The sequence below is a fragment of the Heptranchias perlo genome, unplaced genomic scaffold (genome assembly GCF_035084215.1).
Source record: "Heptranchias perlo isolate sHepPer1 unplaced genomic scaffold, sHepPer1.hap1 HAP1_SCAFFOLD_845, whole genome shotgun sequence".
In the NCBI taxonomy this organism is placed as follows: domain Eukaryota; kingdom Metazoa; phylum Chordata; class Chondrichthyes; order Hexanchiformes; family Hexanchidae; genus Heptranchias; species Heptranchias perlo.
The window spans coordinates 7,501-28,624 of record NW_027139882.1 but is presented as its reverse complement, the minus strand read 5'-3'; the positions used below and the strand labels follow the sequence as shown (position 1 = coordinate 28,624).

General features: G+C 49.4%; 1 long non-coding RNA gene across 1 annotated transcript in view; it reads left to right on the top strand.

The window, feature by feature from the left end:
- The window catches only part of LOC137319429 (uncharacterized), a 36,168-nt gene that overhangs the window by 9,851 nt on the left and 5,193 nt on the right, over positions 1-21,124 (top strand). The window contains exon 2 of the long non-coding RNA XR_010962153.1: positions 10,110-10,339. This is a non-coding gene — a long non-coding RNA (uncharacterized lncRNA). The remainder of the gene's footprint in view (positions 1-10,109; positions 10,340-21,124) is intronic.

Here is a 21,124-nt window from a genome sequence, read left to right as displayed (position 1 = left end):
TCTGCCATTCATCGGCCCACTGGCCCAATTTATCAAGATCCCGTTGCAATCCTAGATAACCTTCTTCACTGTCCACAATGCCACCAATCTTGGTGTCATCTGCAAACTTACTAACCATGCCTCCTAAATTCTCATCCAAATCATTAATATAAATAACAAATAACAGCGGACCCAGCACCGATCCCTGAGGCACACCGCTGGACACAGGCATCCAGTTTGAAAAACAACCCTCGACAACCACCCTCTGTCTTCTGTCGTCAAGCCAATTTTGTATCCAATTGGCTACCTCACCTTGGATCCCATGAGATTTAACCTTATGTAACAACCTACCATGCGGTACCTTGTCAAATGCTTTGCTGAAGTCCATGTAGACCACGTCTACTGCACAGCCCTCATCTATCTTCTTGGTTACCCCTTCAAAAAACTCAATCAAATTCGTGAGACATGATTTTCCTCTCACAAAACCATGCTGACTGTTCCTAATTAGTCCCTGCCTCTCCAAATGCCTGTAGATTCTGTCCCTCAGAATACCCTCTAACAACTTACCCACTACAGATGTCAGGCTCACTGGTCTGTAGTTCCCAGGCTTTTCCCTGCCGCCCTTCTTAAACAAAGGCACAACATTTGCTACCCTCCAATCTTCAGGCACCTTACCTGTAGCGGTGGATGATTCAAATATCTCTGCTAGGGGACCCGCAATTTCCTCCCTAACCTCCCATAACGTCCTGGGATACATTTCATCAGGTCCCGGAGATTTATCTACCTTGATGCGCGTTAAGACTTCCAGCACCTCCCTCTCTGTAATATGTACACTCCTCAAGACATCACTATTTATTTCCCCAAGTTCCCTAACATCCATGCCTTTCTCAACCGTAAATACCGATGTGAAATATTCATTCAGGATCTCACCCATCTCTTGTGGTTCCGCACATAGATGACCTTGTTGATCCTTAAGAGGCCCTACTCTCTCCCTAGTTACCCTTTTGCCCTTTATGTATTTGTAGAAGCTCTTTGGATTCACCTTTGCCTGATCTGCCAAAGCAATCTCATATCCCCTTTTTGCCCTCCTGATTTCTCTCTTAACTCTACTCCGGCAATCTCTATACTCTTCAAGGGATCCACTTGATCCCAGCTGCCTATGCATGTCATATGCCTCCTTCTTCTTTTTGACTAGTGCCTCAATCTCCCGAGTCATCCAAGGTTCCCTACTTCTACCAGCCTTGCCCTTCACTTTATAAGGAATGTGCTTACACTGAACCCTGGTTAACACACTTTTGAAAGCCTCCCACTTACCAGACGTCCCTTTGCCTGCCAACAGACTCTCCCAATCAACTTCTGAAAGTTCCTGTCTAATACCATCAAAATTGGCCTTTCCCCAATTTAGAATTTTAACTTTTGGGCCAGACCTATCCTTCTCCATAGCTATCTTAAAACTAATGGAATTATGATCACTGGTCCCAAAGTGATCCCTCACTAACACTTCTGTCACCTGCCCTTCCTTATTTCCCAAGAGGAGGTCAAGTTTTGCCCCCTCTCTAGTCGGGCCATCCACATACTGAATGAGAAATTCCTCCTGAATACACTCAACAAATTTCTCTCCATCCAAGCCCCTAATGCTATGGCTGTCCCAGTCAATGTTGGGAAAGTTAAAGTCCCCTACTATTACCACCCTATTTTTCTTGCAGCTGTCTGTAATCTCCTTACATATTTGCTCCTCAATTTCCCGTTGACTATTTGGGGGTCTGTAGTACAATCCTATCAAAGTGATCTCTCCCTTCTTATTTTTCAGTTCTACCCATATGGACTCAGTGGGCGAACCCTCGGATATATCCCCTCTCACTACTGCCGTGATGTTCTCCCTAATCAAGAACGCAACTCCCCCTCCTCTCTTACCTCCTGCTCTATCTTTCCTATAGCATCTGTACCCTGGAACATTGAGCTGCCAGTCCTGCCCCTCCCTTAGCCATGTTTCAGTAATAGCTATAACATCCCAGTCCCATGTACCCATCCATGCCCTGAGTTCATCTGCCTTGCCCATCAGACTTCTTGCATTGAAATAAATGCAGTTTAATCTAGTCTTCCCTTGGTCTTTGCCCTGCTTTCTCAGACCATCTGTCCGGTCATGTTCTGTACACTCTCCCTTACTGCCTTTTGTTTCTGTCACCACTTTATTTCCCACTGACTTCCTGCATCGGTTCCCATCCCCCTGCCACATTAGTTTAAACCCTCCCCAACAGCACTAGCAAACACTCCCCCTAGGACATTGGTTCCAGTCCTGCCCAGATGCAGACCCTCCAATTTGTACTGGTCCCACCTCCCCCAGAACCGGTTCCAATGGCCCAGGAATTTGAATCCCTCCCTCTTGCACCATCTCTCAAGCCACGTATTCATCTTAGCTATCCTGTCATTCCTACTCTGACTAGCCCGTGGCACTGGTAGCAATCCTGAGATTACTACCTTTGAGGTCCTACTCTTTAGTTTATCTCCTAACTCCCTAAATTCAGCTTGTAGGACCTCATCCTGTTTTTTACCTATATCGTTGGTGCCTATATGCACCACGACAACTGGCTGTTCACCCTCCCCCTCCAGAATGTCCTGCAGCCGCTCCGAGACATCCTTGACCCTTGCACCAGGGAGGCAACATACCATCCTGGAGTCTCGGTTGCGTCCGCAGAAACGCCTGTCTATTCCCCTTACAATCGAGTCCCCTATCACTATAGCTCTGCCACTCTTTTTCCTGCCCTCCTGTGCAGCAGAGCCAGCCACGGTGCCATGAACCTGGCCACTGCCACCTTCCCCTGGTGAGCCATCTCCGCCAACAGTATCCAAAACGGTATACCTGTTTTGGAGGGAGATGACCGCAGGGGACCCCTGCACTGCCTTCCTACTCTTCCTCTGTCTGTTGGTCACCCATTCACTATCTCCCTCAGTAATTTTTATCTGCGGTGTGACCAACTCACTGAACGTGCTATCCACGACTTTCTCAGCATCGCGGATGCTCCAAAGTGAGTCCATCCGCAGCTCCAGAGCCGTCAAGCGGTCAAACAATAGCTGCAGCTGGACACACTTCCCGCAGGTGAAGGAATCAGGGATACAGGAAGGAGCTCTGAATTCCCACATCCCACAAGAGGAACATGACACGGCGCTGGGATCTCCTGTCATGACTTAACCCTTAAATTAGCTTAAGAACAACTACAATGTCAAGAGAAAAAAAAAGGAAAGAAAAACTACTTACCACTCCCTTTAAGGAGTTTACTCCTTTAAATTGTTCTCAATTTAGAGAATGTTAACTACACTAGGGACCTTGATTCACTAAAAAATAAACGCTACTTCCTATAAGACCTGCAGACCTTCCCTTTCCTTTTACTTCAGTTACTGTAGATAAGGAGAAATACTCACCTGAACCTACTCACCAATCAGGTGCCTCCCCTGCTGGGGTTGTTTTCCTTGGAGCAGAGGAGGCTGAGGGGTGACTTGATTGAGGTGTACAAAATTATGAGGGGCCCAGATAGAGTAGACAGGAAGTACCTGTTTCCCCTAGCGGAGAGTTCAAGAACTAGAGGACATAGATTTAAGCTGATTGGCGGAAGGATTAGAGGGGACATGAGGAAAAACTTTTTTACCCAGAGGGTGGTGGGTGTATGGAATTCGCTGCGCGAATTGGTGGTAGAGGCAGGGACCCTCAACTCTTTTAAAAAGTACCTGGACCTGCACCTAAAGTGCTGTAAGCTGCAGGGCTACGGACCGGGTGCTGGAAGGTGGGATTAGAATGGGCACCTGGTTGTTCTTTGAGCCGGTACGATGGGCCGAATGGCCTCCTTCTGTGCTGTATCTTTTCTATGATTCTATCCCAAAGCCCTTTAAAACCGATCGATCAGGTTTGAAGTGCAGCCACTGTCGTTCTGTAGGCAAACACGCCAGCCTATGTGTGCACAGCAAGATCCCACGGTGGTGTTTGAGGGAAGAATGTTGCCTTTCTTAAGATGTCTCCCGTGCACACATGCACACATACATAGCACACGCGCACACACACTGCACAAACAGCACACGCACACACAGCAGACACGCAGCACACACACAGAGCACAGACATACGCTCACATATACACAGCACACACACGTTCCCATATACACAACACATACACCCAACACACACACACAAACACACAGTGGAGACACACACACACAGCACACCCACACTCACACACAGCAAACACTCACGTACAGCGGACACACACAGCGCACATGCACGCTCACACACACGCACCCAACACGCACAGCACACACACACGCTCACACACTGCGCACACGCACACAGCACACACACACCCACCCACACATGCTCACATACACGCAACACACACACACACCCAACACACACACACACGGACATTAACCTGTTCAGCGAGCAAGAGGAAACACCCGTCCCCATGTGCTGGGGCCTGAGGCCTGTTGATGGGCCCCCTGTGTCAGGACTGGGCGCTCGGAAGAAAATCGGGAGCATGGAGTGAAGTATCGCACTCGGGGTAGTAAAGAAAGAACAAACTTATATTTATATAGTGCCTCTCGCAGCCCCAGGACATCCCAAAGCCCTTTAAAACCGATCGATCAGGTTTGAAGTGCAGCCACTGTCGTTATGTAGGCAAACACGCCAGCCTATGTGTGCACAGCAAGATCCCACGGTGGTGTTTGAGGGAAGAATGTTGCCTGGGACACCGGGAGAATTCCCTGCCTTTCTCACCTCTGAGTCAGAAGGTCGTGAGTTCGAGTCCCCACTCCAGAAACCTGAGCACATAATCCAGGCCGACACTCCCGGTGCCGTACTGAGGGAGTGCTGCACTGTCGGAGGTGCCGTCTTTAAGCTAAAACTTTAAACCGAGGCCCCGCCTGCCCCTCTCAGGTAAAATATCCCACGGCCACTATTTCGTAGCAGAGCAGGGGGTAGTTCTCCCCCCCGGTGTCCTGGGGCCAATATTTATCCCTCAACCAACATCACTAAAAAATACAGGTTATCCGGTCATTATCACAGCGCTGTTTGTGGGATCTTGCTGTGCGCAAATTGGTTTCCGACATGAGGACAGTGAGTACACTTCCAAAGAGTGCTTCATTGGCTTTGAAGCGTTTGGCTGTGAAAGGCGCGATAGAAATGCAGGCCCTTCCCTTCTGTTGCCCGGTATCTCACCCACCTTTTCCAAGATGTGATCTCCGCCCCAGTCAGGAAATGGCCCCCTTTTAAAACGTCACTGATAAGTCCTTGTGTCCGACGATCGCTGGCTCTAGATGCTCGGTTGACGTTTGGCTTTTTCTGAGGCGTTTGTTAAGTTGCAAGTGTTTCCCTGGCCCAACTTGCATTTCTGTCGCGCCTCTCACGACCTCAGGATGTCCCAAACTGCTTTACAAATAGGTACTTTTTTCAAGCCAATTTGCGCACAGCAAGATCCCACAAACAGCAATGTGAAAATGACCAGATAATCGTTTTTTCTTTAGTGATGTTGGTTGAGGGATAAATATTGGCCCCAGGAGAACTCCCCCCTCGCTCTTCTTTGAAATAGTTGCCGCGGGATCTTTTACGTCCACCCGAGAGGGGCAGACGGGGCCTCGGTTCAACGTCTCATCCGAAAGACGGCACCTCCGACAGTGCGGCGCTCCCTCAGTACTGACCCTCCGACAGTGCGGCGCTCCCTCAGTACTGACCCTCCGACAGTGCGGCGCTCCCTCAGTACTGACCCTCCGACAGTGCGGCGCTCCCTCAGTACCGACCCTCCGACAGTGCGGCGCTCCCTCAGTGCTGACCCTCCGACAGTGCAGCGCTCCCTCAGTACTGACCCTCCGACAGTGTGGCACTCCCTCGGTACTGGCACCGGGAGCGTCGGCCTGGATTCTAGGCTCAAGTCTCTGGAGTGGGGCTCGGCCACGAAGCCCTCACAGTTGAATAGCCGACTGACGTTCAGTGCCCAGGCGAACACACGTGGAGGTCGGCTGCTCGGAGAAGGGAGGGGAGGACGGCCGTTGCCGGCAGACCTGCACCTTGGGGAGGAGTGCGGAGGGGCCGGAGGGCAGAAGCAGCACTGTGAATTGATCAGCTGATAAATAGGCCAGACCCGAACGGAACACATCCTTTCTTCCAAAGGGGAAAGAAAAAGGGGAACTGTGCGAGAGGGAAGGTTTTTTAATGTCGCAAGTCTCTTTCTGTGCTGGGTCATACCCAACTCACAGCAGCCGACGAGTGTGAGCGATCAGGCAACAGAGGGGCAGAGCGCCTCTATTTATAGACAGTGTGAAGAGGAAGTGTGGGGACCAGCCTGCTCTGTGTTCCGATACCCAGTCGCTGTGTCGAAGGGAGCAAAACGTAGAATTACACAGAATTTTACAGCACAGGAACAGGCCATTCGGCCCAACTGGTCTATCCCGGTGTTTATGCTCCACACGAGCCTCCTCCCTCCCCTCTTCATCTCACCCCATCAACATATCCTTCTATTCCTTTCTCCCTCATGTACTTATCGAGCTTCCCCTTAAATGCATCATGTTGTTCCCTTAAACCTCCCCGGGTTGTACCGAGTTCAGACTGAGATCACTAGATTTTTGTTGAGTAAGGGCATCAGACTGGGGGAGTGAGTGAGTGGGATTAGACTGGGGGGGAGTGAGTGGGAGAGTGGGATTAGACTGGGGGGGAGTGAGTGGGAGAGTGGGATTAGACTGGGGGGAGTGAGTGGGAGAGTGGGATTAGACTGGGGGGGAGTGAGTGGGAGAGTGGGATTAGACTGATGGGGGGAGAGTGGGAGAGTGGGATTAGACTGGGGGGAGTGAGTGGGAGAGTGGGATTAGACTGGGGGGGAGTGAGTGGGAGAGTGGGATTGGACTGGGGGGGGAGTGAGTGGGAGAGTGGGATTAGACTGGGGGGGAGTGAGTGGGAGAGTGGGATTAGACTGGGGGGGGAGTGAGTGGGAGAGTGGGATTAGACTGGGGGCAGTGAGTGGGAGAGTGGGATTAGACTGATGGGGGGAGAGTGGGAGAGTGGGATTAGACTGGGGGGAGTGAGTGGGAGAGTGGGATTGGACTGGGGGGGGAGTGAGTGGGAGAGTGGGATTAGACTGGGGGGGAGTGAGTGGGAGAGTGGGATTAGACTGGGGGGGGAGTGAGTGGGAGAGTGGGATTAGACTGGGGGCAGTGAGTGGGAGAGTAGGATTAGACTGATGGGGGGAGAGTGGGAGAGTGGGATTAGACTGGGGGGAGTGAGTGGGAGAGTGGGATTAGACTGGGGGGAGTGAGTGGGAGAGTGGGATTAGACTGATGGGGGGAGAGTGGGATTAGACTGGGGGGGAGTGAGTGGGAGAGTGGGATTAGACTGATGGGGGGAGAGTGGGAGAGTGGGATTAGACTGGGGGGGAGTGAGTGGGAGAGTGGGATTAGACTGGGGGGGGAGTGAGTGGGAGAGTGGGATTAGACTGGGGGGGAGTGAGTGGGAGAGTGGGATTAGACTGATGGGGGGAGAGTGGGAGTGTGGGATTAGACTGGGGGGAGTGAGTGGGATTAGACTGGGGGGGGGGTGAGTGGGAGAGTGGGATTAGACTGGGGGGGAGTGAGTGGGAGAGTGGGATTAGACTGGGGGGGAGTGAGTGGGAGAGTGGGATTAGACTGATGGGGGGAGAGTGGGAGAGTGGGATTAGACTGGGGGGGAGTGAGTGGGAGAGTGGGATTAGACTGGGGGGGAGTGAGTGGGAGAGTGGGATTGGACTGGGGGGGGAGTGAGTGGGAGAGTGGGATTAGACTGGGGGGGAGTGAGTGGGAGAGTGGGATTAGACTGGGGGGGGAGTGAGTGGGAGAGTGGGATTAGACTGGGGGGGGAGTGAGTGGGAGAGTGGGATTGGACTGGGGGGAGTGAGTGGGAGAGTGGGATTAGACTGATGGGGGGAGAGTGGGAGAGTGGGATTAGACTGGGGGGAGTGAGTGGGAGAGTGGGATTAGACTGGGGGGGGAGTGAGTGGGAGAGTGGGATTAGACTGGGGGGGGAGTGAGTGGGAGAGTGGGATTAGACTGGGGGCAGTGAGTGGGAGAGTAGGATTAGACTGGGGAGGGAGTGGGAGAGTGAGATAAGATTAGGTGGGGACTAACCATGGGAGTGGGAATAATAATTGGTATCAAGGATTTTGGGGGGTAGCTGGAGTTGAGGTAAAGATCAGCCATTTCCTAATCGAATGGCAGAGCAGGCTTGAGGGGCTGAATGGCCTCCTTCTGTTCCTGTGAATCTAGTCCTGAGGGAATGTGAACAACTTTATTGATTCAGAGAAGGGGCTTCCTCCTGCCAGCTGCAGGTTAACACCGCAGGGTCTGCACCTCTTGTCTCTGAGTCAGAAGGTCGTGTGTTCGAGCCCCACTCCAGAGACCTGAGCCCATAATCCAGGCCGACCCTCCCAGTGCCAGTACTGAGGGAGTGCTGCACGGTCGGAGGTGCCGTCTTTCGGATGAGACTTTAAACCGAGGCCCCGTCTGCCCCTCTCAGGTTGACGTAAAAGATCCCACGGCCACTATTTCGACGAAGAGCAGGGGAGTTGTGTCCTGGGGCCAATATTTATCTCTTAACCAACGTCACTAAAAACAGATTATCTGGTCATTATCACATAGCCCTTCATCGAAATAGTGGCCGTGGGATCTTTTGCATCCACCTGAGAGGGCAGACGGGATCTTGCTGTGCGCAAATTGGCTGCCACATTACCTAAATGAAAACAGTGACCACACTTTAGAAAGTACTTCATTGGCTGTAAAGTCGCTTTGGGACGTCCTGAGGTTGTGAAAGACGTGATAGAAATGGGAGTCCTTTCTTTCTTAAGAGAGGAGGGCAGAATATCGGCGGGTGGGCAGGGGAAGGACTGATATTACCAGTCAAACGCGAATGGCATAAGAGCTGGAAGGGGTTCAGCTCCTGTTGGTGGCTGTATGAGTGTCGGAGACGGGTGTGTGAGCGACCGAGTGGGATGGGGCACTCGAGCCTTTCCCAGTAGAATCCCACTCCTCCCCCGGGGTGCCCGCACAGCTGAGGGTTTCTGTCATCGGCCGCACCCAGGCTCCCATCGGCTGTGCCATCATCGACGGCACTGAGACCAAAGGGCGCTCCCAGATCAGCAGGAATCTCACACAGGATCGCAATCTCTGTCCCTCCATGTCCTGCCGCCCCCTCCCTATCTCTGTAACCTCCTCCAGCCCCTAAAACCCTCCGAGATCTCTGCGCTCCTCCAATTCCGGCCTCTTGCGCATCCCCGATTTCCATCGCTCCACCATTGGCGGCCGTGCCTTCAGCCGCCTGGGCCCTGAGCTCTGGAATTCCCTCCCTAAACCTCTCCGCCTCTCTCCCCTCCTTTAAGACGCTCCTTAAAACCTCCCTCTTTGTCCGAGCTTTTGGTCACCTGTCCTAATATCTCCTTATGTGGCTCGGTGTCAAATTTTGTTTGATAATCGCTGCTGTGAAGCGCCTCGGGATGTTAAAGGGGCTTTATAAATGCAAGCTGTTCTGGTTATGTGTTCTCACAGCACCAATAAATCTGGGGGTCCAGCGGTGATGGGAATATGGAAAGTCCTGTATTAATCTCGGAGGCCCTAATACTTTGAATAGAGGGATTTCACTGACACTAGGAATGCTGGGATACACCTGCCTCCATAGCTGCCTACTGACTCCCTCCAGCTCTCAGCAAATCCCACATCCATTTGAGCTGTGAAGAGGCAAACAGAAAGGTGGTGGGGGGGGCAAACTCTATGTAAATTAATGAGGCTCAGGGACTTGGTGGATCAGTCAGGGTGACTTGATGGCAGAACAAGGGGGACAAATATAACCTGAAAACATTGGGTAGGCAAAATAATAACTCACAGGGGATGGGGCAGTCGGGACAAGTAACAAATCAGAGGCAAATCGGCGAGTATCTTGAAGTAAAGAAAGAACTTGCATTTCTATCGCGCCCTTCACAATCTCGGGCCGTCCCAAAGCACTTTACAGCCAACTGAAGTACTTTTCGAAGTGTGGTCACTTTTGTAATGTAGGAAACGCGGCAGCCAATTTGCGCACAGCAAGATCCCACAAACAGCGATGGGTTAACCACCAGATCATCTGTTTTTTTTTAGTGATGTTGGTCGAGGGATAAATATCGGCCCCAGGACACCGGGGAGAACTCCCCCCACCTCGCTCTTCTTCGAAATAGTGGCCGTGCGATCTTTCACGTCCACCCGTGAGGGGCAGACGGGGCCTCGGTTTAACGTCTCATCTGAAAGACGGCACCTGGGAGTGTCGGCCTGGATTATGGGGCTCAAGTCTCTGGAGCGGAGGCTCGAACCCACGACTTTCTGACTCAGAGGTGAGAGAGCCTCCCACTGAATAGTTCCCATTGAATCTACTTCCTCTGCCCTTTCAGGCAGCACATTCCAGATCAGAACAGCTCGCTGCGTAAAAAATAATTCTCCTCATCTCTCCCTCCGGTTCTTTTGCCAATTATCTTAAATCTGTGCCCTCTGGTTACCGACCCTCCTGCAACTGGAAAACAGTTTCTCTCTATTTACTCTATCAAAACCCTTCATGATTTTGGACACCTCGATTAAATCTCCCCTTAACCTTCTCTGCTCTAAGGAGAACAATCCCAGCTTCTCCAGTCTCTCCACATAACTGAAGTCCCTCATCCCCGTTACCATTCTAGTAAATCTCCTCTGCACCCTCTCCAAGGCCTTGACATCCTTCCCGAAAGTGCAGCCTAAGAGTGGCAGACAGTGCCAGAGAAGTACCAGCAGATGGCAGGCAGTACTAACAAATCAACAAAAAAAAAATCTATCGCTCTCAGTCTTGAAAGCTCCGTTTGATCCCCAGCATCCACAGACTTTTGGGGGAAGAGAGTTCCAGATTCCCACCCCCACTTTGTGGGAAAAATTGCTCCCTGACTTCCCTGCTCAGCGGCCTGGCTCGAGTTTTAAGATTGTGTCCCCTCGTCCTTGATTCCCCCTGTCGAATCCTTTTACCATTTTATCACCCCTCAATCTCCCACACTCGAGGGAATACAAGCCAAGTTTATGCAACTTCTTCCCATTTATTTAACCCTTGTTTCATTCTGGTGAACCTGCGGTGCCCCCTTCTCCAAGGCCGATATATCCTTCCTGGGGTGCGGTGCCCTGAACTGAAGGCAGTACCTCCAGGTGGGGGGTGGGGGTACAATATGGACAGGGAGATCGCCAGGGCAAAAGTGCGTAGACATCCTGGAAGCAGCTGAAAGGCAGAGAGCTGTGTTGGCAGCCCAGGTTCCCACAGATAGTCCTGCCCTCCCCCTTAATTACAGCGGACGCTCCCCCATCCCTCCTACCATTCTGGTAAATTGCTCGCCGAAATTTCTCCAGTGTTCACACTGAGTGCTTTGTGTGTTAAGGTTGAGGGGAGGGTGGCGGGATAAGGAGAGGGGGAGCATAGAAATGTTTGGCAGTGTGCTATGGTCACCCAAGCTACTGTACAATGGGACGGGATTGATCGAGTGGAGGGGAGGCTGTGGTGATTGTCGGGGGCTGGGGGAGAGCGAGCGAGCCAGGGGAGGGCCATTGAATAGACCCTCTGATTGTCAGTGAGAGACAAAAGAACACGTTCAGACGGTGCGAAGAGGTTGCTCACTTGAAATGCCGAGCACGGTCCAATCTTGATCTTGGATTTACCAGACTATTAGTCCCCTCGGTGATGTGCCGCGAACAAACTGGGCTATATCTCCTCAGTTAACCCTCGAAGAACAGGTGGCCGATAATAACTTTCGAAAAAGGGGGAGTTGGATAAATACTTGAAGGGGAGGGGAACTTTTGCAAGGAGGGGAGAGCAGGAAGTGGGAGGGAGTGGGGGCTAATTGGACAGCTCTTTCAAAGAGCCGGCACAGGCACGACGGGCCGAATGGCCTCCTCCTGTGCTGTATCGCGCTACGATTCCAGTCACGGGTGGGGAGGGGGGTTAGGAGCTGTGCTCCTCCTGTGACTGAGGCTCATGGCCACAGCTGACGCTCGCCGAGGAGCCGGTAAAATACCTCAGGAGGGTTTCTTCTAAAAAAAATGCAATCCCCAAAGCCGCACCGATTGCCCCATCCCGCGTTACCCCGAGAGAGAGAGAGAGAGAGAGGGGGGGGGGTATAGGCGGGGCAGGGCCCCTTCTTCTAACCCGCGGCAGTCCTCGTGCTGAATGGCGCTCGCTTTGGGAATTCCAGGATATTTTAGATGCGCGAAGGGTTAGGAACATTAGGGACAATCAGGGGGCACTGAACCCAATCGTAGTGGTAACTCAGCCAGTTCAGTGCGTAGGAGCAGATGGGGCCTGGATCCTTCCCTCTCAGTATCCCACGCCCTCTGGGATTCCGTGATGCGCAGTTGCTCAACGCTCAATCCTGTTCACTCCCTGCGTTAAAAGGTCCCCCTGATAAAATACAACAGCATCTCCCATTTATACAGCGCCTTTAACGTAGTGAAACGTCCCCAAGGCGCTTCACAGGAGCGATTATCGAACAAAATTTGACACCGAGCCACACAAGGAGATATTAGGACAGGTGACCAAAAGCTTGGTCAAAGAGGGAGGTTTTAAGGAGCGTCTTAAAGGAGGAGAGAGAGGCGGAGAGGTTTAGGGAGGGAATTCCAGAGTTTAGGGCCCAGGCAGCTGAAGGCACGGCCGCCAATGGTGGAGCGATGGAAATCAGGGATGGGCAAGAGGCCAGAATTGGAGGAGCGCAGAGATCTCGGAGGGTCGTTGGGGGCTGGAGGAGGTTACAACATCGATCGATAACATCTATCGACGGGATTTACTTTTATTCAATAACTGCATGGGTCTAATGGATTAGTTTTGGACATAAGTTTGCACTGGTGCCAAAATCAGGCTCATTACCGGAGAAATCCAGAGTGTCCAACCACACAAGTCAATGACTTAGGGATGAAGTGATCAGTTGGGTAATCCGACTGCTTCCAACACGTGTGGCACAGAGGTTAATAATCCCAACCAGCCCCTCTCCCCACACCACACCACCAAAAGAAATCAACCCCACCTTCACCAAATTCTCCACCCATTGATTATGACCAGTCAAGGAAAGGACTTGTATTTCTGTAGCACCTTTCACCACCTCAGGACGTCCCAAAGGTGCTTCACAGACAATGAGGTACTTTTTGAAGTGTAGTCACTGTTGTAGTGAGAGTGTATGTGTGGTTTGCGTGTGTATATGTGGTTTGTGTGTATGAATGTATGTGTATATGTATTGGGAGTGTGTGCATGTGTGAGTGTATGAGTGTGTGTATGTATTGTGAGTGTGTGTATGTATGAGTGTGTGTGTGTGTGTCCAGAGTGGTGAACCACAGTGGTGTAACAGGGTGGTGAACCACAATGGTGTAACACGGTGGTGTAACAGGGCGGTGTAACAGGGTAGTGTAACACGGTGGTGAACCACGGTGGTGTAACAGGGTGGTGTAATGCGGTGGTGCAACAGGGTGGTGTAACAGGGTGGTGTAACAGGGCGGTGTAACAGGGTGGTGTAACACAGTGGTGAACCACGGTGGTGTAACAGGGCGGTGTAACAGGGTGGTGTAACACAGTGGTGAACCACGGTGGTGTAACAGGGTGGTGTAACACGGCGGTGTAACAGGGTGGTGTAACACAGTGGTGAACCACGGTGGTGTAACAGGGTGGTGTAACAGGGTGGTGAACCACAGTGGTGTAACAGGGTGGTGTAACACGGTGGTGAATGAGCATGTGACTCTCTGCGAGAGGCCCACAGCCCCGGTATAGTGAACGGCACTGGGGGCCCCCGCGGCGGCTGAACACCCAGCTCGCTCTTGAACTCGAACAGACTTTTGGCCCTCGATTCCCGGGCTCTGACCAAGACCTGGGGCCGAGTCTGCAGGGGCTGGCTGTGCCGCTGGGCCTAGATCCTTTCCTGGCCGGGGCCTGGTTGCATAGCAGTGGCACACACTCTGTGACCGTGGCAACCGTACAGTAGCGAGGGCCACAGCAGGCGGTTGGGAACAGGACTGCAAAACAATAAACCACTCATATCATCGTTAATCTAACACAGGCAACAAAGACCTTCCTTTCACCCCCTGGCACACTTGGACAGTGTCCCCCTACCTTCCCCATGCTGTAATTTAGTGAGCAGGAGACAAATTTATACCCGCAAGTCGCATGTGTGACAGAGCTTCCAACGCACTGTCATTTGGAGTTGGACACCTTCCCTTCTGATCAGTCCCTCCCATTCTTTCACCCACCGGTGCTCCTGGTTACTTACGTTCGCCAGCAGATTGCGGAGTAAATAAAGTGTTCCACCGAAAGCTTCCGAGAGGCCTAAAAACCACAGCCCCCCTCCCCCCGAATCCCCAGCAAACGTGTCTATCCCGGGCCTAAAGCACGAGGCCGAGTCTCATCCTTTTAAAAGGGGTGTGATATATCAGGGAGTATCACTATAAGGGGTGTGATATATCAGGGAGTATCACTATAAGGGGTGTAATATATCAGGGAGTATCACTATAAGGGGTGTGATATATCAGGGGGTATCACTGTATGGGGTGTGATATATCAGGGAGTATCACAATAAGGGGTGTGATATATCAGGGAGTGTTACGATAAGGGGCATCATATATCAGAGAGTATCACTATAAGGGGTGTGATATATCAGGGAGTATCAGCATAAGGGATGTGATATGTCAGGGAGTATCACTACAAGGGGTGTGATATATCAGGGAGTATCACTATAAGGGGTGTGATATATCAGGGAGTATCACTACAAGGGGTGTGATATATCAGGGAGTATCACTATAAGGGGTGTGATATATCAGAGAGTATCACTATAAGGGGTGTGATATATCAGGGAGTATCACTACAAGGGGTGTGATATATCAGGGAGTATCACTACAAGGGGTGTGATATATCAGGGAGTATCACTACAAGGGGTGTGATATATCAGAGAGTATCACTATAAGTGGTGTGATATATCAGGGAGTATCACTATAAGGGGTGTGATATATCAGGGAGTATCACTACAAGGGGTGTGATATATCAGGGAGTATCACTACAAGGGGTGTGATATATCAGAGAGTATCACTATAAGGGGTGTGATATATCAGGGAGTATCACTATAAGGGATGTGATATATCAGGGAGTATCTCTATAAGGGGTGTGATATGTCAGGGAGTATCACTATAATGGGTGTGATATGTCAGGGAGTATCACCACAAGGGGTGTGATATATCAGGGAGTATCACTATAAGGGGTGTGATAGATCAGGGAGTATCACTATAAGGGGTGTGATATATCAGGGAGTATCTCTATAAGGGGTGTGATATGTCAGGGAGTATCACTATAATGGGTGTGATATGTCAGGGAGTATCACTATAAGGGGTGTGATATGTCAGGGAGTATCACTATAAGGGGTGTGATATATCAGGGAGTATCACTATAAGGGGTGTGATATGTCAGGGAGGGTATCACTATAATGGGTGTGATATATCAGGGAGTATCACTATAAGGGGTGTGATATATCAGGGAGTATCACTACAAGGGGTGTGATATATCAGGGAGTATCACTACAAGGGGTGTGATATATCAGAGAGTATCACTATAAGGGGTGTGATATATCAGGGAGTATCACTACAAGGGGTGTGATATATCAGGGAGTATCACTACAAGGGGTGTGATATATCAGGGAGTATCACTACAAGGGGTGTGATATATCAGAGAGTATCACTATAAGTGGTGTGATATATCAGGGAGTATCACTATAAGGGGTGTGATATATCAGGGAGTATCACTACAAGGGGTGTGATATATCAGAGAGTATCACTATAAGGGGTGTGATATATCAGGGAGTATCACTATAAGGGATGTGATATATCAGGGAGTATCTCTATAAGGGGTGTGATATGTCAGGGAGTATCACTATAATGGGTGTGATATGTCAGGGAGTATCACTACAAGGGGTGTGATATATCAGGGAGTATCACTATAAGGGGTGTGATAGATCAGGGAGTATCACTATAAGGGGTGTGATATATCAGGGAGTATCTCTATAAGGGGTGTGATATGTCAGGGAGTATCACTATAATGGGTGTGATATGTCAGGGAGTATCACTATAAGGGGTGTGATATGTCAGGGAGTATCACTATAAGGGGTGTGATATATCAGGGAGTATCACTATAAGGGGTGTGATATGTCAGGGAGGGTATCACTATAATGGGTGTGATATATCAGGGAGTATCACTATAAGGGGTGTGATATATCAGGGAGTATCACTATAAGGGGTGTGATATATCAGGGAGTATCACTATCAGGGGTGTGAGATATCAGGGAGTATCACTATAAGGGGTGTGATATATCAGGGTGTATCACTATATGGGGTGCGATATGTCAGGGAGTATCACTATAAGGGGTGTGATATATCAGGGAGGGTATCACTATATGGGGTGTGATATGTCAGGGAGTATCACTATAATGGGTGTGATATGTCAGGGAGTATCACTATAAGGGGTGTGATATGTCAGGGAGTATCACTATAAGGGGTGTGATATATCAGGGAGTATCACTATAAGGGGTGTGATATGTCAGGGAGGGTATCACTATAATGGGTGTGATATATCAGGGAGTATCACTATAATGGGTGTGATATGTCAGGGAGTATCACCACAAGGGGTGTGATATATCAGGGAGTATCACTATAAGGGGTGTGATAGATCAGGGAGTATCACTATAAGGGGTGTGATATATCAGGGAGTATCTCTATAAGGGGTGTGATATGTCAGGGAGTATCACTATAATGGGTGTGATATGTCAGGGAGTATCACTATAAGGGGTGTGATATGTCAGGGAGTATCACTATAAGGGGTGTGATATATCAGGGAGTATCACTATAAGGGGTGTGATATGTCAGGGAGGGTATCACTATAATGGGTGTGATATATCAGGGAGTATCACTATAAGGGGTGTGATATATCAGGGAGTATCACTACAAGGGGTGTGATATATCAGGGAGTATCACTACAAGGGGTGTGATATATCAGAGAGTATCACTATAAGGGGTGTGATATATCAGGGAGTATCACTACAAGGGGTGTGAAATATCAGGGAGTATCACTACAAGGGGTGTGATATATCAGGGAGTATCACTACAAGGGGTGTGATATATCAGAGAGTATCACTATAAGTGGTGTGATATATCAGGGAGTATCACTATAAGGGGTGTGATATATCAGGGAGTATCACTACAAGGGGTGTGATATATCAGAGAGTATCACTATAAGGGGTGTGATATATCAGGGAGTATCACTATAAGGGATGTGATATATCAGGGAGTATCTCTATAAGGGGTGTGATATGTCAGGGAGTATCACTATAATGGGTGTGATATGTCAGGGAGTATCACTACAAGGGGTGTGATATATCAGGGAGTATCACTATAAGGGGTGTGATAGATCAGGGAGTATCACTATAAGGGGTGTGATATATCAGGGAGTATCTCTATAAGGGGTGTGATATGTCAGGGAGTATCACTATAATGGGTGTGATATGTCAGGGAGTATCACTATAAGGGGTGTGATATGTCAGGGAGTATCACTATAAGGGGTGTGATATATCAGGGAGTATCACTATAAGGGGTGTGATATGTCAGGGAGGGTATCACTATAATGGGTGTGATATATCAGGGAGTATCACTATAAGGGGTGTGATATATCAGGGAGTATCACTATAAGGGGTGTGATATATCAGGGAGTATCACTATCAGGGGTGTGAGATATCAGGGAGTATCACTATAAGGGGTGTGATATATCAGGGTGTATCACTATATGGGGTGCGATATGTCAGGGAGTATCACTATAAGGGGTGTGATATATCAGGGAGGGTATCACTATATGGGGTGTGATATGTCAGGGAGTATCACTATAATGGGTGTGATATGTCAGGGAGTATCACTATAAGGGGTGTGATATGTCAGGGAGTATCACTATAAGGGGTGTGATATATCAGGGAGTATCACTATAAGGGGTGTGATATGTCAGGGAGGGTATCACTATAATGGGTGTGATATATCAGGGAGTATCACTATAAGGGGTGTGATATATCAGGGAGTATCACTATAAGGGGTGTGATATATCAGGGAGTATCACTATAAGAGGTGTGATATATCAGGGTGTATCACTATATGGGGTGCGATATGTCAGGGTGTATCACTATAAGGGGTGTGATATATCAGGGAGGGTATCACTATATGGGGTGTGATATGTCAGGGAGTATCACTATAAGGGGTGTGATATGTCAGGGTGTACCACTATAAGGGGTGTGATATATCAGGGAGTATCACTATAAGGGGTGTGATATATCAGGGAGTATCACTATAAGGGGTGTGATATATCAGGGAGTATCACTATAAGGGGTATGATATATCAGGGAGTATCACTATAAGGGGTGTGATATTTCAGGGGGTATCACTACAAGGGGTGTGATATATCAGGGAGTATCACTATAAGGGGTGTGATATATCAGGGAGTATCACTATAAGGGGTGTGATATATCAGGGAGTATCACTATAAGGGGTGTGATATATCCGGGAGTATCACTATAAGGGGTGTGATATATCCGGGAGTATCACTATAAGGGGTGTGATATATCAGGGAGTATCACTATAAGGGGTGTGATATGTCAGGGAGTATCACTATAAGGGGTGTGATATGTCAGGGAGTATCACTATAAGGGGTGTGATATATCAGGGAGTATCACTATAAGGGGTGTGATATATCAGGGAGTATCACTATAAGGGGTGTGATATATCAGGGAGTATCACTATAAGGGGTGTGATATATCAGGGAGTATCACTATAAGGTGTGTGATATATCAGGGAGTATCACTATAAGGGGTGTGATATGTCAGGGAGTATCACTCTAAGGGGTGTGATATATCCGGGAGTATCACTATGAGGGGTGTGATATATCAGGGAGTATCACTATAAGGGGTGTGATATATCCGGGAGTAGCACTATGAGGGGTGTGATATATCAGGGAGTATCACTATAAGGGGTGTGATATATCAGTGAGTATCACTATAAGGGGTGTGATATATCAGGGAGTATCACTATAAGGGGTGTGATATGTCAGGGAGTATCACTATAAGGGGTGTGATATGTCAGGGAGTATCACTATAAGGGGTGTGATATGTCAGGGTGTATCACTATAAGGGGTGTGATATGTCAGGGAGTATCACTATAAGGGGTGTGATATGTCAGGGAGTATCACTATAAGGGGTGTGATATATCAGGGAGTATCACTATAAGGGGTGTGATATGTCAGGGTGTATCACTATAAGGGGTGTGATATGTCAGGGAGTATCACTATAAGGGGTGTGATATGTCAGGGAGTATCACTATAAGGGGTGTGATATGTCAGGGGGTATCACTATAAGGGGTGTGATATATCAGGGAGTATCACTATAAGGGGTGTGATATATCAGGGAGTATCACTATAAGGGGTGTGATATATCAGGGAGTATCACTATAAGGGGTGTGATATGTCAGGGTGTATCACTATAAGGGGTGTGATATGTCAGGGAGTATCACTATAAGGGGTGTGATATGTCAGGGTGTATCACTATAAGGGGTGTGATATGTCAGGGTGTATCACTATAAGGGGTGTGATATGTCAGGGAATATCACTATAAGGGGTGTGATATATCCGGGAGTATCACTATAAGGGGTGTGATATATCCGGGAGTATCACTATAAGGGGTGTGATATATCAGGGAGTATCACTATAAGGGGTGTGATATATCAGGGAGTATCACTATAAGGGGTGTGATATATCAGGGTGTATCACTATAAGGGGTGTGATATGTCAGGGAGTATCACTATAAGGGGTGTGATATGTCAGGGAGTATCACTATCAGGGGTGTGATATGTCAGGGAGTATCACTATAAGGGGTGTGATATGTCAGAATGCAGTGAGCAGGGTTGTTCCGTTTCTCATTGCTGTGAACACCTGTGAACCGGAGAGACACTGAGACACGGAGCAGTGTGTTGGTGATATGGAAAGTGTTGCTGGTGGAGAGCATTGCAGGCGAAATTATGGGATGACTGGGGGATTTATGGCCAATGTTTGATGCAGTCTGAGATAAAAGAGTGGTCGTTTGGTGACACCAAGTTTGACGATTTAAAATCCTGATCCATATCCGTTTTCCATTCTCAAACCTGTGGAGATTGGCGAATCACAGTTACACGCGGACCGTCTCGAGGGAGGGCATTGGCTGTCTGGATGGTCGAAGGGAAAGTGTTTGGATCTGAGCTGCTCATTGACTGGCACGGGCCAGGTGGTCAGGACAAGCGTCGGAGTGAGAGAGAGAGAGAGGGCGGGGGGCGCGAGTCAGCCCCATATCAGACAGGGGCTTCCACTGTATCTGCGTCCCAGACAGGGGAGGGTCGTGAAGGGGGAGAAGTGGAGAAGGGAGCATTTCTGCTTGGCTGGGTATCGGGCGGAGGCCGTGATTGTTAATCTGCCGGGAATCCGCGCTGGTTTTCGGGTTGAAATGTCCTTGACAAACATTTAACGGGCCACGTGACTAACTGAAAACCCGGAGGCAGCTCTCCCCTCCTGTTGTTGTACGGTTCAAATCGAGAATCATACGGCACAGAAGGAGGCCATTCAGCCCCTCGTGCCTGTGCTGGCTCTTTGAAAGAGCTCTCCAATTAGTCCCACTCCCCCCTTGCTCTTTCCCCATCGCCCTGTAAATTTCCCTTTTCAATTATTTATCCAATTCCCTTTTGAAAGTTATTATTGAATCTGCTTCCACCGCACTTTCAGGCACCGAATTCCAGATCAGAACAACTCGCTGCGTAAAAATTCTCCTCATCTCCCCCTCTGGTTCTTTTACCAATTATCTTAAATCTGTGTCCTCTGGTTACTGACCCTCCTGCCACTGGAAACAGTTTCTCTCTATTTACTCGATCAAATCCCCTCTGAATTTCGAACCCCTCGATTAAATCGTTTGGTTTATATTTGCGAACGCCATCCACCACTCCCCACCTTCCCAACTCTTCCACAGGCTCAGTCTGGAGTTTGCCTCTGGTTGCTTTCCTGGTCTGTTTTATCGATGGTGGCAGAGGTATCCCTCGGTCCTTTC